Raw genomic sequence first — 15,984 nt, 5'->3', positions numbered from 1 at the left:
TACAGGTACGTGTAGAGTAAAACTGTGAGGGACGGGATAAACCCACCGTGGTTCAACAACAAAGTTAGGAAACTACTGCGAAAGCAAAGACAGCTTCACTCCAAGTATAAACGCAGCCAAAACCTCTCAGACAAACAGAAGCTAAACGATGTCAAACTTAGCGTAAGGAGGGCTATGCGTGAAGCGTTCAGTGAATTCGAAAGTAAAATTCTATGTACCGACTTGACAGAATATCCTAGAAAGTTCTGGTCTCACGTTAAATCAGTAAGTGGTTGGAAACAGCATGTCCAGACACTCCGGGGTGATGATGGCATTGAAACAGAGGATGACAGGCGTAAAGCTGAAATACTAAACACATTTTTCCAAAGATGTTTCATAGAGGAAGACCGCACTGCAGTTCCTTCTCTAAATCCTAGCACAAACGAGAAAATGGCTGACATCGAAATAAGTGTCCAAGGAGTAGAAAAGCAACTGGAATCACTCAACAGAGGAAAGTCCACTGAACCTGACGGGGTACCAATTCGATTCTACACAGTACGCGAAAGAACTTGCCCTCCCTTTTAACAGCCGTGTACCGCAAGTCTCTAGGGGAACGGAAGGCTCCAAATGATTGGAAAAGAGCACAGGTAGTCCGAGTCTTCAAGAAGGGTCGTAGAGCAGATGCGCAAAACTATAGACCTATATCTCTGACGTCGATCTGTTGTAGAATTTTAGAACATGTTTTTTGCTCGAGTATCATGTAGTTTTTGGAAACCCAGAATCTACTCTGTAGGAATCAACATGGATTCCGGAAACATCCATCGTGTGAGACCCAACTCACTTTATTTGTTCATGAGACCCAGAAAATATTAGATACAGGCTCCCAGGTAGATGCTATTTTTCTCGACTTCCGGAAGGCGTTCGATACAGTTCCGCACTGTCGCCTGATAAATAAAGTAAGAGCCCACGGAATATCAGATCAGCTCTCTGGTTGGATTGAAGAGTTTTAACAAACAGAACACAGCATGTTGTTATCACTGGAGAGACGTCTACAGACGTTAAAATAATCTCTGGCGTGCCACAGGGGAGTGTTATGGGACCATTACTTTTCACAATATATATAAATGAGGTAGTAGATAGTGTCGGAAGTTCCATGCGGTTTTTCGCGGATGATTCTGTAGCATACACAGAAGTTGCAGCATTAGAAAATTGTAGCGAAATGCCGGAAGATCTGCAGCGGATAGGCCATTGGTGCAGGGAGTGGAAACTGACCCTTAACATATACAAATGTAATGTATTGCGAATACATAGAAAGAAGGATCCTTTATTGTATGATTATATGATAGCGGATCAAACACTGGTAGCAGTTACTTCTGTAAAATATCTCGGAGTATGCGTGCGGAACGATTTGAAGTGGAATGATCATATAAAATTAACTGTTGGTAAGGCGCGTACCACGTTGAGATCCATTGGGAGAGTCCTTAGAAACTGTAGTTCATCAACAAAGGAGGTGGCTTAAAAAACACTCGTTCGACCTATACTTGAGTATTGCTCATCAGTGTGGGATCCGTACCAGATCGGGTTTGCGGAGGAGATAGAGAAGATTCAAAGAAGAGCGGCGCGTTTCGTCACAGGGTTATTTGGTAACCGTGATAGCGTTACGGAGATGTTTGACAAACTCAAGTGCCAGACTCTGCAAGAGAGCCGCTCTTCATCGCGGTGTAGCTTGCTCGCCAGATTTCGAGAGGGTGCGTTTCTGGATGAGGTATCGAATATATTGCTTCCCCCTACTTATACCTCCCGAGGAGTTCACGAATGTAAAATTAGAGAGATTAGAGAGCGCACGGAGGCTTTCAGACAGTCTTTCCTCCCGCGAACCATACGCGACTGGAACAGGAAAGGGAGGTAATGACAGTGGCACGTAAAGTGCCTTCCGCCACACAACTTTGGGTGGCTTGCGGAGTATAAATATAGATGTAGATGAGTGTGGTGCGTGATGCGGCGCTCCCCATCCCTATATACCGATCAAATCAGTCACGACTTGAACCGAGCGTGCCCGAACATTGTCCTACAAAATGATGGCCGCCTCCTGCAGAAACCGACGCCGCTTCTTTCTCTCAGTTGCTTTTCTACTTTGTAACACAGTCTGTTTCGTTTTAGAGTCCAAACAGCTTAACAGATATTGTTCAAATTTGTCATGGAGACAGTTTGAACCCTTAGAAAGAACATAGCCCACTTTAAAAAGCAAGAAATTTTTTTTTTGCATCAGTGAACGTAAACTACATTAAAACTTACTTATTTTGGTTGTATAACTTAAGAATTCTATAATGTATAAGTACTTCAGTAGTCGCCGCGCGGGATAGTCTCTCAAACGAAATTGCTCCCACGTCCAAGGCCTTTGAATATCACGTCTTCCATTCCGCTTGTAGTTCAGAATATTTTGGGGAAGTCTGGGACGTAGCATTCTCACCAGTCTTCACGATATTTTTGAATTTTTTAGTTTCTTTTGAAAATACTTAATTTTTCTCTAGTAACTTCATTCCTAATCATTTCTTGTTGTGCAGCTCTTCGAATTTCGTAGGAACCTCATCTCTGCCGTGTGATTTTTTTTGCTTTTTTTTTAACCATGTTTTCGCTTTCATAGCATAATACAGGAACCGCGACCACGTTATAGAATTTCGGGACAATCTTTTTGTACTTTATTGCCCAATATTCAGATAATAGTGTCACATACAGCTTAGAATTTGTGTAATTTATTTTAAGTATCAGAGTAAAAATCAGATCTTACAGCGTAGCCTAAATGAAAGATTAAGAGACCAGTTCTAAAGCAGGATTATCCAAAACTAGTTTTAAACTTACTGAGTATTTTCCTCGGAGTGCACTTATTTTCGTTTTATTACTAGAAATTTTAAAGTTGTATTCATTGCATATTTCGTTCAGGTGGTACATAGATCTTTGGAGGTCATTTCGTGAACTTGAATCATGTCATCTACAAACAGAAGCACAATCAGGTATTTCTCATTCGTTATCCCAATTCCTTTGTCTTGTCGTAGTTCCTGCTTTCATTTATGAAGAACGAAGTCAATGTATATACTAAAAATGCTGACTTAATCTGCTCATTTAAATGTATTCCGAACGAGCTGCCGCAGTGGTTATTCCATGGTATGATGATGATGATGATGATGTTTGGTTTTTGGGGCGCTTAACTGCACGGTTATCAGCGCCTGTACAAAGCCCCAACCTTTACACAGTCCAGTTTCGCCACCTTCACGGATGATGATGAAATGATGACACCACAGACACCTACTTCCCGGGCGGAGAAAGCAACCCAGCCGTGAATCGAACCCGGAATCCCACCACCAGCAACGCTAGCTTCTACACGACGAGCTGTCAACTAGTACACTAGACTCGCATTCGGGAGGATGACGTTTAAATCCGCATCCGGCCATCCTGATACGTTTTCCGTAACTTTCCTGAATCGCTCCAAGCAAATGCTGGGATGGTTCCTTTTAAAGGGAACGGCGGACTTCTTTTACCCTTCCCTGACGCAGTGCCAACTCCTGCTCCGTTTCTAATGACCTCAACATCGATGGCCCCCTGTGGGTTCGGGGGTAAGAATAGGCCCACGGTATTCCTGCCTGTCGTAAGAGGCGACTAAAAGGAGTCTCAAACGTTTCGGCCTTATGTGATGGTCCCCTACCGGGTTTGACCTCCATCTTCTAAATTCTTCCGAAGAGCGAGCTGATTGGGGAAGGGCGCCTTACAAGGTGCAATGTGTCCATCGCTCATTACCATCTCTAGCTTGGTTGGTCGTCGTCGCATATCTGTCCCGCCCACTCACCATCTCTAGGGCGTGGCTTTGTTCTTGGGTGCGGTTTTTGCAGTCTGCTCTGCTGTGTCGCTTTATGCGCCAATGACGATCATGGGCTACATTTCGCCTGAAATCCAGCATGGTAGCCAGTCCGTTGTGGTGGGGCCGCCATGTACCCTGTCGGCTGTAGCCCCCTGACAACACAGGGATCGCTCTACTGATGCCTGCGCCGTTAACTCCCCGCGTATGCCAAGGAGTAGATGCCTGTCTCCTTGGGGCATCGGGACTCCCGGCAATGGCCATCCCGCCAGGTGGTCGTTGCTGAGGCTGGGTGGCGCCCGTGGGGAGGGCCCTTGGTCGGAGTAGGTGGCATCAGGGCGGATGACCCGCGATGAAGCGTGGTACATCATCTCTTGCTGGCGGCCAGCCGCCAGCAGTCTCTAAGCGTTCTCGGCCTCAATACAACGCTCAGGCATATGATCCACAATCGTTCCCCTCCCTGGCCACACCATGGGAGGAACGAAAGGCTACGGTTGGCAGCGAACCTTATTCACCTCGCTATTTAGTCTGTACACGAGTCGATGGGGAATCGTTTATGGCGACCAAGCCTCAGTTTTTTGTCGAGCACTTGGAGGACAAGTTTGGGGAGGTGGAGGGCTTGTCCAAAATGCGCTCTGGGGCAGTATTGATCAAAACGGCATCCTCTGCACAGTCACGGCGGTTACTCGCTTGTGACAAGTTGGGGGATGTTTCCGTCACGATCACACCCCATAAGAGTCTCAACATGGTCCAGGGCATTATATTCCATAGGGACCTACTCTTGCAGTCAGACGACGAGCTACGCGCCAATTTAGAACGGCGGGGTGTTCACTTCGTCCGGCGCGTCCATCGGGGTCCGAGGGATAATCAGGTAGCCACCGGTGCCTTCATCTTGGCCTTCGAGGGTGACGTCCTACCCGAAAAGGTCAAGGTGATGGTCTACCGATGTGATGTGAAGCCCTATATCCCTCCCCCGATGAGGTGTTTCAAATGCTGGAAGTTCGGCCACATGTCATCTCGGTGTACTTCCAGCATGACATGCAGAGATTGTGGACGCCCTTCACATCCTAATACTGCATGTGCGCCGCCTCCCATATGTGTGAACTGCGGCGAACACCATTCCCCTTGCTCGCCAGACTGCAAGGTCCTACTGAAAGAACGAAGGATCATGGAATATAAGGCCCTGGACCGCATGACCTATACTGAGGCTAAGCGGAAATACGAGAGGCTACATCCTGTGGCTCTGACCAGCTCCTATGCCACCGCTGCCAAAACAGTAGTTTTGTCATCTGCTGCACCGATTCCACTGAACACTCTGAGCCGGAATACTACACCTGCCCCCTTGATGGTGGGGGGCACTTCCCCATCTGTTGCTCCTGCACCATCTACCTCAGGAGCAACGACCCCCCAACCATCGGGGACACAAGTCCCCAACTCTAAGCCGGAGAAGCGTCCGACTTCTTCGGCGACTCTCTCTCGCAAGGGATCCCTCGGGTCCCTCCCTTCCCAGGTTTCCACCTCTGGGAAGGGTGACGTCAGCCAATGGCTGAAAAGCAGGCCAGCGGCTGGTCGCAGGGCTTCCCGCTCCTCCTCCGTCCCGGAGACTGACTCGGTGGAGCCCTCCCAGCTAGTAAAGCCCAAGGAGCAGAGAGAGAAGACGAAGAAGAAGAAGGCCTCTAAGGCCAAGGAACGCGTGGTGGCATCCACCCCACCGCTCCATACAGGCTCTGCGTCTGGGGATGAGGTGGAGATCCTGGCGTCCGCTGAGGACCTGGATCTCGCCATACCCTCAGACGCCAAGGACGCCGATTGTACTGGTCCTCGATCGGTGACAGCAGGTGACCCAGTGACGTGATCTGCCTCCTCGGTCCCTTCACGCCTATTTCGCCCATGGACAAAGTGATTCTCCAGTGGAACTGCAGCGGTTTTTTCCACCACCTTGCTGAGCTCCGCCAACTCGTCAGCAGTCACCCTTTCTTCTGCATTGCCCTCCAGGAAACGTGGTTTCCGACAATGCGGACCCCTGCCCTACGAGGGTATCGGGGTTATTATAAGAACCGGGCAGCTTATGAGAGGGTGTCTGGTGGAGTCTGCGTCTACGTCCTTAACTCTATCTACAGCGAGTGTGTTCCTCTTCATACACCCTTAGAGGCTGTCGCTGTAAGGATGTGGACGCCTCAGCCTATTACTGTCTGCAGTTTGTACCTTCCGCCGGATGGTGATGTCTCTCGTCATGTGTTGGCTGCATTGATAGGACAACTGCCGCCTCCCTTTGTGTTGCTGGGCGACTTTAACGCCCATAACCCCTTGTGGGGTAGCGCCGCGATTACTGGCCGGGGCAGAGATGTCGAGACTCTTCTGTCACAGCTTGACCTCTGCCTTTTAAACACGGGAGAGGCGACCCACTTTAGTGCGGTCCATGGCTCGTTTTCGGCCATTGACCTTTCTATTTGCAGCCCCGGACTTTCACCACCCATCCACTGGAGGGTCCATGACGACTTATGTGGTAGTGACCATTTCCCCATCTTTCTGTCACTGCCACAGCGTCACTCTTCTGAACGCCCCTCCAGATGGGCTCTGAATAAGGCTGATTGGGACTTATTTACATCTGTCGCAGTGATCGCACCTCCTTCCACTGATCCGATTGATGCGGTGGTTCAGTCGGTCACCACCAGCATCGTTTCTGCGGCGGCATCTGCGATTCCCTGTACATCCGGGTCACCTCGGCGGAGGACTGTGCCATGGTGGTCGCCCGAGATCGCAGAGGCGATTCGAGATCGCCGGCGGGCTCTTCAGCGCCATAAGCGGCACCCGTCGTTGGAGACCCTCATTGCTTTTAAACAGTTCCGCGCCCGAGCCCGACGCCTTATTCGCCAACGGAAGCAGGAGTGTTGGGAACGTTATGTTTCCACCATTGGCGTCCGTACCTCTGCATCGCAGGTTTGGGCCCAGATTCGGCGACTCCAAGGCTATCGGCCACCTGTCTCTGTCCCTGGGCTTTCGCTGAATGGAGCAGTGTGCACCGACTCCGACACGATTGCGGACCGGTTAGCAGAGCATTTTGCTCAGTGTTCCGCGTCAACGAACTACCCGTTGGCCTTCCGCTCCCGGAAAGAGCGGTTGGAAAGTCGGAGGCTTTCCTTTCACACGTGCCACGCGGAGTCGTACAATGCTCCTTTCAGCGAATGGGAATTCCAGAGCGCACTTTCTGCTTGCCCTGATACGGCTCCTGGACCAGACCGCATTCACAGCCAGATGCTGAAACACCTCTCAGTGCCTTGCCAGCGACGCCTCCTAGATCTTTTCAATCGCGTCTGGGTCGAGGGTGTTTTCCCGTCTCAATGGCGGGAAAGCATAGTCCTCCCCGTATTGAAACCTGGCAAGAACCCGCTGGCGGTGGACAGCTATCGCCCCATAAGCCTCACCAACGTTCCTTGCAAGTTGCTGGAACGTATGGTGAGCCGGAGGTTGAGTTGGCTCCTCGAGTCTCGGGGCCTTCTGGCTCCGTCTCAGGGTGGGTTCCGTAAAGGCCGCTCTGCCGTCGATAATCTGGTCTCCCTGGAGTCTGCCATCCGTACAGCCTTTGCACGCCGCCAACATCTGGTTGCCGTCTTCTTCGACATGCGGAAGGCATACGATACGACTTGGCGCCATCACATCCTGGCCACACTTCATGGGTGGGGCCTTAGGGGCCCGCTCCCGATTTTTATTCAGAATTTTCTTTCGTATCGTTCCTTCCGCGTGCAAGTAGCTGCGTCGCATAGTTCCTCCCGGGTCCAGGAGAACGGGGTCCCACAGGGGTCTGTCCTCAGTATGTCCCTGTTTTTAATTGCCATCAATGGGCTCCTTGAGGCGGTGGGGTCGTCCGTCGAGGCTTCTTTATATGCGGACGACTTCTGCCTATATTACAGCTCCAGTGGCATCGCCGCTGCTGAACGGCAGCTGCAAGGTGCCATCCGCAAGGCGCAGTCATGGGCTGTAGCGCACGGCTTCCAGTTTTCGGCCGCGAAGACCTGCGTTATGCATTTCTGCCGGCGTCGCACGGTTCACCCTGAGCCACGCCTTTACCTTGATGGTGAACCTCTTGCTGTGGTCGCGACGCATCGGTTCTTGGGACTGGTGTTCGATACCCGGTTGACTTGGCTGCCCCATATTAGGCAGCTGAAGCAAACATGATGGCGGCACTTAAACGCTCTCCGTTGCTTAAGCCACACCAGGTGGGGTGCCGACCGGTCCACCCTCCTCCACCTATATCAAGCGCTGATCCAGTCCCGCCTTGATTATGGGTGTGTGGCGTACGGTTCTGCCTCGCCTTCAGCATTGCGATTGCTGGATCCCATACACCACTGCAGGATCCGCCTCGCCACGGGGCGTTCCGGACAAGCCCCGTCGACAGCATACTTGTGGAGGCTGGTGTCCCTCCATTGCGGTTCCGGCGTGACCGCCTTCTGGCCGCCTATGCCGCGCACGTTTATAGCATGCCAGGGCATCCAAACTACCGTCTCCTGTTCCCGCGCTCGATCGTCCATGTTCCAGACAGGCGGCCCCGGTCAGGGTGTCCCATTGCGGTTCGCCTCCGGGACCTTCTCCGTGGCCTTGACTTTTTTCCTCTGCCGCCTGTTTTCCGGGCCAATCTCCGTCTGCCCCCGTGGAGTGTGCCCCGACCGTGCCTTCGGCTCGACTTGGCACAGGGTCCGAAGGTCTCAGTGCCTCCGGAGGCCCTCCGCCGCCGCTTTCTTTCCATCCTGGCCGAGTTTCCGAACGTGGTGGTGGCCTACACCGACGGTTCGGTGGTCTCTGGTCACACTGGTTACGCTCTCACTCTACGGGATTATTGTGAGCAACGGTCATTGGCAGCTGGCTCCAGTGTATACACTGCCGAGTTGGTTGCCATCTATCGTGCCCTAGAGTTTCTCCGCTCCCGCTCAGGTGAGTCCTTTGTCATCTGTAGTGACTCCCTGAGCGGTTTACGAGCTCTTGACCAGTGTTTCCCTCGTTCCCGTCTGGTGATGGCCATCCAGGAGTCCCTCCATACTCTCGTCCGTTGCGGCCGCTCTGTCACCTTTGTTTGGTCCCCGGGTCACGTCGGCATCCCGGGTAACGAGCGGGTTGACGAACTGGCGAAACAGGCGGTCAGTTCCCCGGCCATGGAGATCGGTCTTTTAGAGAGTGACGTCCGATCCGTATTGCGGCAGAAGGTCCTTGCTGCTTGGCGTGATGAGTGGCGCACCCTGCCCTTTCCCAACAAACTTCGGGCAGTCAAGGAGACAACCAGTGTGTGGCGCTCCTCCATGCGGGGGTCTCGCAAGGACGCTGTCGTCCTCTGCCGGCTCCGCATAGGACATACCCGGCTCACGCACGCGTATCTCTTGTGCCGTGACGACCCGCCTCTCTGTCGCTGCGGATTGGCCCTGACCGTGGTACACGTCTTACTAGACTGCCCACTTTTAACTGCCCTCAGGCAGACGTTCGCGCTGCCTGATACACTCCCTGCTCTTTTAACCGATGACTCTACTATGGCTGACTTAGTTCTCCGTTTTATTCGAGCAGGGGGTTTTTATCATTCAATATGAGAGTCCCTTTTCATTTTTTTTTTTAGTGTCGACTGTGGCTTTTGGCCTGGGGTTTTAGTTTGTGGTGTTTTAATGTGTCCCTTGGTTGTTGGCCTTTCCAGTTTTATTTTCATGGTCGGCCAATGACCGTCGCACTCTGTGTGTCTTTTAATCTCTTTTCTCTGGTCTTCGTCTATGTCTTTCTTGTACTGTGTCGTCCCTTGTCGTCTCCGTTATGTGTTTATTGCTTGTTGGACTTTTCTTCGTGTATTATTATGGTCGTGGAACAAGGGACCGATGACCTAAGTAGTCTGGTCCCTTTAACCCCCCACAAACCAACCTCAACATCGATGGCACATTAAATGCAATCCTCCTTCCGTCCTTCATTTAAAGGCATAGGTTTACGCAATAAGTCGGGCGTTGAAAGTTAAAAACTGCGTACTCGTCTAAGGCAGCACAATTTCATGGCGCGCAAATTATCGAGAATATATTCACCGAGCATTTGTGAAAGGCAGCACGTGGCGACTTCCAACAAACTTCACACATAATTTCGAAACTTGGCGAAACTTTTTTTCCCCTCTGACATCCCTGACATAATGATGAAAGGAAAAAGACTTTGATCACTTCTACATTTTCGCTGTTCGTGTAGTAAGGTGTCAGCATCAGGCTTGATGTTTCACTTTATTACTTCTTTACTACTCACTTTATTCGCAACACATTTGTCACAGTATCCACATACGTCGCCGAATGTACCTGAAAATTATAGAATTGTACAACACCTAGTTCAGTAAATAAATATTGAGACGTTTTCGAAAAACTAGCTTCTCTTACAACAGAGCGTCTTCAACTGCAAAGGGTTATGTTTCTTCAGGTCAAGATTTTAACACATTAACTGATACGGAATGTGAACGAACTTCTGAAGGTGTTTTACAAGTGGGACTTCCAGTTTTCAGACAGCAATTTGGAGGGGAGAAGGGGGCGGTGGTTACGCGGTCTATTTGGAACTTCAGTGTTTTCGCAAATGATGCTGTTGCCTGTAATAAAGTTCTGTTTGAAAGAAGTCACGCCCTCATAAGATTTCAGTGTAGTGCAAAGCATGACAACTTAGTTTAAATGTTCCCGAAATGTAAAATTGTTCGGTTCACAAAACGATATAACCTTATCCTACGAGTATAGTGCAGCGAGTCAAATTCGCTATCGCTCAACCCACATGAATACCTGGGTGTAAAAATTTCTAGAGATTTGAAATGGAACCGTCACATAGTCGCAGTCTTAGGGAAATACGGTGGCTGGCTGCAATTCGTTGGTAGAATTCTAGGAAAATACAATCAGTGTACAAAAGAAATTGCTTACAAATCACGCTTGTGACCCATCCCCCAATATTGCTCGAGATTCTTGGATCCTAATCAGATACAACTGCCAGGCGATACTGAATGTATACAGAGAAGGGCGGCACGAATGGTCACAGGTTTTTTGACGCGTTGGAGAATGTCACACAGTTTCTGATCAAATTGAACAGGCAGGCGCTTGGAAAGAAACGTAAAATATCCAGAGAAAGTCTACTTGGAATATTTCCGGAGGAATCCTTAACTGTTGAATATAGGCGAATGGTAGTCAATGGAGGGAATGACTGCGAATGCTCGTTCGATTTTCGTTCTCTTCCGTAGGCTGCGATGCAAACCAATCCTGATAATATTCCCGGTGTGAGATGTAGTTGGCAGCTCTGTAAATGCTGACCGGTGAGTCGCTTAAAGCCCAGGTGAAATTAATCTCGGAGGGACACATCACGCTCTCAACCGACTAAGCATATCCCCTAAGGATCGCCTAGAGCCTGTGACTAGTGCATTGAATGTAAATACGGAAAACCGCAAAAACTCACTTTTTGAACTATTTGTAATTCCATTAACTAGTTTTGTAACCTTTACAGACTCATCTTCAAATGTGGCACACAGAATTTCCGTCTCTCTGACGTGGAGACAGAGCGACAGTTACATGGCGACATGTGTCGGAAAACCAGTTATTCTACTTACTGACTAACGGACAGTTCATGGTAGACACAGACTATCCCGTGGAAGAGCAAAGTATCGCGAGGAGACCTAATTAGAAAGTTTCTAGAACTGACGTTACATGATGAAAGTAGGAATGGAATATACTGAAACCACCTACGTATTGTAACTGTAGGAAGCGTGAAGACCGGAAGAGACTAAGCACAGCACGCACAGAGGCTTTTAAGCAGCCACAGTTCGCACGCTCCATACGTCAGTGGAGTGGGAATAAGTCCTAATAACTGGTATACTAGCAAGTTCCATCTGTCACGCAATTCACGGTCGTTTATAGACTACAAATTATAAGCTGCCTATGTTTTGTTTAAATTTGGATTACAAGAAAATGGGCGTTTTGCAAAATGTCCTACATAAGTCTCCTCTTCATCAACACCACCACCATGTGTGTTCTGCCCTAGGGCAGGTCTTCACATGTAGCTCTCCATGCAGTCCCATCATTTGTTACCCTCTTGTTTTCTCACAACTATTTTCTGTTCTTACGCTGTCCACCACCTGGTATGTTCTGCGTCTTCTTCTTCTTCTTCTTCTTCTTCTTCTTCTTGCATTCACCATTTCCTTCATACCATCAATAAACAATCTCTTCTCATTCAGTGTCCATGCCAATTGTGTTTGCTCATCTTGCTACCTTTAAAATTTCTCTCTGTTCTCCCACTCAACACCACCTCATTTCTCACTGTGCCTGCCTATTTTATCCCCTATCAATGCACCCACATAAAAGCCTCCTGTTATGAAACGTCTCGTTGGCAATTGCTATACGTATTTTCACCTCCTTATTACTTCCAATGTCGTCCATAATAGCACGTCGCAGTTATCTAAAAACACTAAATTGTGTATCTTCCTGCCTAACGTTATAGTTGTTCTTGCTTTTCTTGCACCTATCACCGGACATTTTGCGATTTTCTTATTATTTCTCATTCCAATTTACTCACGCCTCTTGTTCAATTCTTTTAACATTTCAGTCATACTTCTTTCGCTCTCTGCCAATAACACCACATGATCCGCGAGTCTAATACATTCTGCTCTCCTAACAACAACCCGCTCCCGTCTATGTCGTTTCAAACGTTTTTGAATGACATGCTCCAAATATATTTACACTCTAAGGAGAATAAACGTATCCATGAGGACTTACCCCAGCGCGATGGAAATCGATACACGTGATGTTCATTCATGCCCAATAGTATCCGAACGACCTGAATTGAATTTCACCTGATTCACATGCAACCCACATAGCGCAACTGTCTAGCAGGTCTCCTTATCGCTCCTTGGTACAGTCGTTTGACTATTGAAAGTGGTTCCAACAAGTCACCACGAGAAAAAACTGTTCTGTATCGCAATAACTCAAGATGCAAAGTAATACCAAGATTACAAATATCACGGAACACCTTCTCACAGATAAGACTGCCCTTAAGGCTTGTAGCTCACATTTATTACAATAAATGACATACCTGACATTTTACCACTCTCATTATTACGTCAGATAGGTAATACACGTAGTAAATTCGTCGTATTCATGATTTCCTCTTCAAAGTAACATACCGTACTTATCATTGAACACAAAATGAGTTTAAAAATTGAAGTTATTCACGGGCAACCAGTTGAGAATATGTATGAACTTCAAATGACACGACGAACCGTCTCGTTTTGCATATGGATTCAAACCCAGGTCATGCAGACTAAGCAAAGATTTCGTGCCTGACGGAAACTAACAGTCACTCCTGATTAGGCATACAGAGAGTGATATACCTCGATTTTAGAGAGAGCCAGTTTGCAAATACCAACTTTAAATTACATAGCGCAAGCATTTTTGCCGGACGCGAATTCCTACCAAGCACCTATTGCTCCTGTTAACGAACGACGAGAGATGTTGAATCTTGGTTCTTGACAAGTAATTTACTTGAATTGCCGTGAGGTAAGGCTTTGTACTGGGCAGGGATTCGAACTCTGAACTTAATCGGATAGATATCGACGCACAATCAACTGTGACATTTCGGATTTTCTCGGCAGTAGCTAGATGTTTTAACTGAAATGACGAGACGAAACATAATTTTTTTTCCTTCGAAAGACTCCAACCCGGCATCTATCGCTGTTATATTCTGCAGAAAACGAACGTTAAATATGGGTTGGTTGCACCAGCAGCGACATGTGAGCGTGTTTGAACTAGAAATAATATGACGAAGAGTTCAGTGCTCACTGGGAATACAGCTCCACACATCATATCGCTTTTGACTACACACAAAGATACGTCAGCTTCCGAATTTTTGTCCAGCTCGGACTAACATCTTGAACTTACAGTGATCTCGCAAATAGTCCTGTGTCTCACTGGGTGTCAAAAACGTCACATATCGTTAGTGTTGACAACGAATGAAAATACATTAAACATTAAAATAATTATCCACCAGCAGATAGGTGTTCTCATGCTAGAGCTTGATAATACATAATGAAATCTATAGTGCCGGGCCAGGATTCGAACCCATTCACGCGCAGTATGTGGAGATGTTGAGGAATCTGCAGTTCTGAACAAACAACAAATTGTAGCCGTGCTGTATTCTCACGAAGGGATCAAATTCAGCCTTAAGTACGGTCTATGTTGCATTCTCAGTTCAGAACCGATTTTATCGACATACAGAAGCTCAGATAAAATATGGACTAAATTTCCTGTGAGCCTACATAGCGTTTGTTTCGTCACTAGAAATAAATAACAAGTATAAGAAAGGTTTCTACGTGTCGCCGCTCCAGTCTTTATTGTGATTCATCCTAACGTCTACTTTGTAGAAAAGGAATATCATTTTTCATGTTAATTTCAGACCACAATGTCATTATATCTTCTTCACTTGGTGTAGCCAGAAGAGAATGGAATCTGTCTCTCCCTATCTAAAATCATTGACAGAAGTTGGAATCGAGCCCAGTCCATAGATATACAAGCATATTATAAGTATGTGGCTCATTTTCCTATCGTAACGCCGTTGCACCTCTCCGGATGAGAATTGACACACAGGCTTCCTGTAGTAATTTGCAGCAGGTTCAGTAAATTCATGTACTTGGTTGACCGAATCACAATGAACTAGCTGCCTCGACTACCCAGTGCATACATTCGACTTTATTTTGTAATCACCGAAATAAAATCACGTACCTGCCACCTACACAGAACAGCCAACAGTGTAGGATGCACAAATTTGAAAAGGAAGTGTTTCTTTCCACTTGAGCTACTGTATTGCGCCATCTCTTTGTTGAAAACGTCGTGCAGTGCAAATGTCGCATTTCATAAGTAAAGTTTTGTATTCCTAGAAACCCAAAATTTGCTTGTGAGCAGCGGGAAGAGGAGTTACCTGTTGTGCAGCATTGTAAGTTTTCACCATTGCACTATGAGCCGAAAGTATTTTTTTGCGATTTCCTTATCGATGTTTTATCTGACTGCTTGTAGCTCTTTCACAGAAGGGATAAAAACGTTACAGTCAGTGAGACTGGAAGTGCGAACCATAACAGATGCTATTTCTCAGGCCAGCGCATTACCATAGAGCTGGCGTAGAAGTACGTGTCTTAGCTTACTCTTACGAGTTCGATAATGTCTAGCACTCGTAAACCGCTATTTAAAGGACGAGATTAGTTGCGATTTCCACGTGCAACGACTTTCCTGGGCTGAAAACCGTAAATTTACAAACTTTTGTTACACCTAACGTGATAATAAATCAGATTATTTAATGGAAATGACAGGTAAAATCAAGTGAACTTTGAGGATAAATTCCGTGCGCACCAGGAAGGAACTCGTCGATCACATAGTTGCCAAACATACGTTGCCTTGTTGTAAAATCTCAGTTACAGTACCAGCAGAAAGAAGACGAACCGATGTGATCGTACAGCGGTCTGGGAAGTGACCATAGCTGGTGTCTCCAAGTCGCGGTTGCTACGGCCTGGAATACGTAATGCGTCTGATTCGCATTTCTGTAACTAGGTTTAGGGACTGGAGCGTGGTTACTAATAATACTCCGAACTGACTGAAAACTAAGCATCATATATCAGTAACTCTCACAGTTGCTTTTATATTTATTTCGTAAGTGTACTAAAAACTAAGAAGCTCATTCAGAGACGTTTTGATGCCTCGCCGATAGTCGAGCAAAACAAACAAATAGAGAAAAAAAGAATGTGTGTGTGTATGATAGAGAGAGAGAGAGAGAGAGAGAGAGAGAGAGAGAGAGAGAGAGAGAGATCAAAAAGAATGAGAGAGAGTAAGAAATTGTTGTAAAGAAATTGAATCATGGTATGTAAAGAAACCTTTCATTAAAATGACATGTTACACATCATTACGAAATATCGTATTCATGATCTATGAAACAAGAATTGATCTAATGTAATCTAATCATATCATATTGATGGCTATCCATGAAGAGTCATAAATTACCGAAATTTTTGCCAATACCAGTAATGAAATCTAAACTTGAAAATAAAAGACGACAATTTTTGTAATAAACCGGGACTCCTAACAAGACCCTTTCGTCCCTCTTAACTAACCACGAAAGATGTCTGATATACCTCCATGCTCAAG

The sequence above is a fragment of the Schistocerca gregaria genome, unplaced genomic scaffold (genome assembly GCF_023897955.1).
Source record: "Schistocerca gregaria isolate iqSchGreg1 unplaced genomic scaffold, iqSchGreg1.2 ptg000214l, whole genome shotgun sequence".
NCBI classification, from domain to species: domain Eukaryota; kingdom Metazoa; phylum Arthropoda; class Insecta; order Orthoptera; family Acrididae; genus Schistocerca; species Schistocerca gregaria.
Note: the sequence above shows the minus strand (reverse complement) of the source record.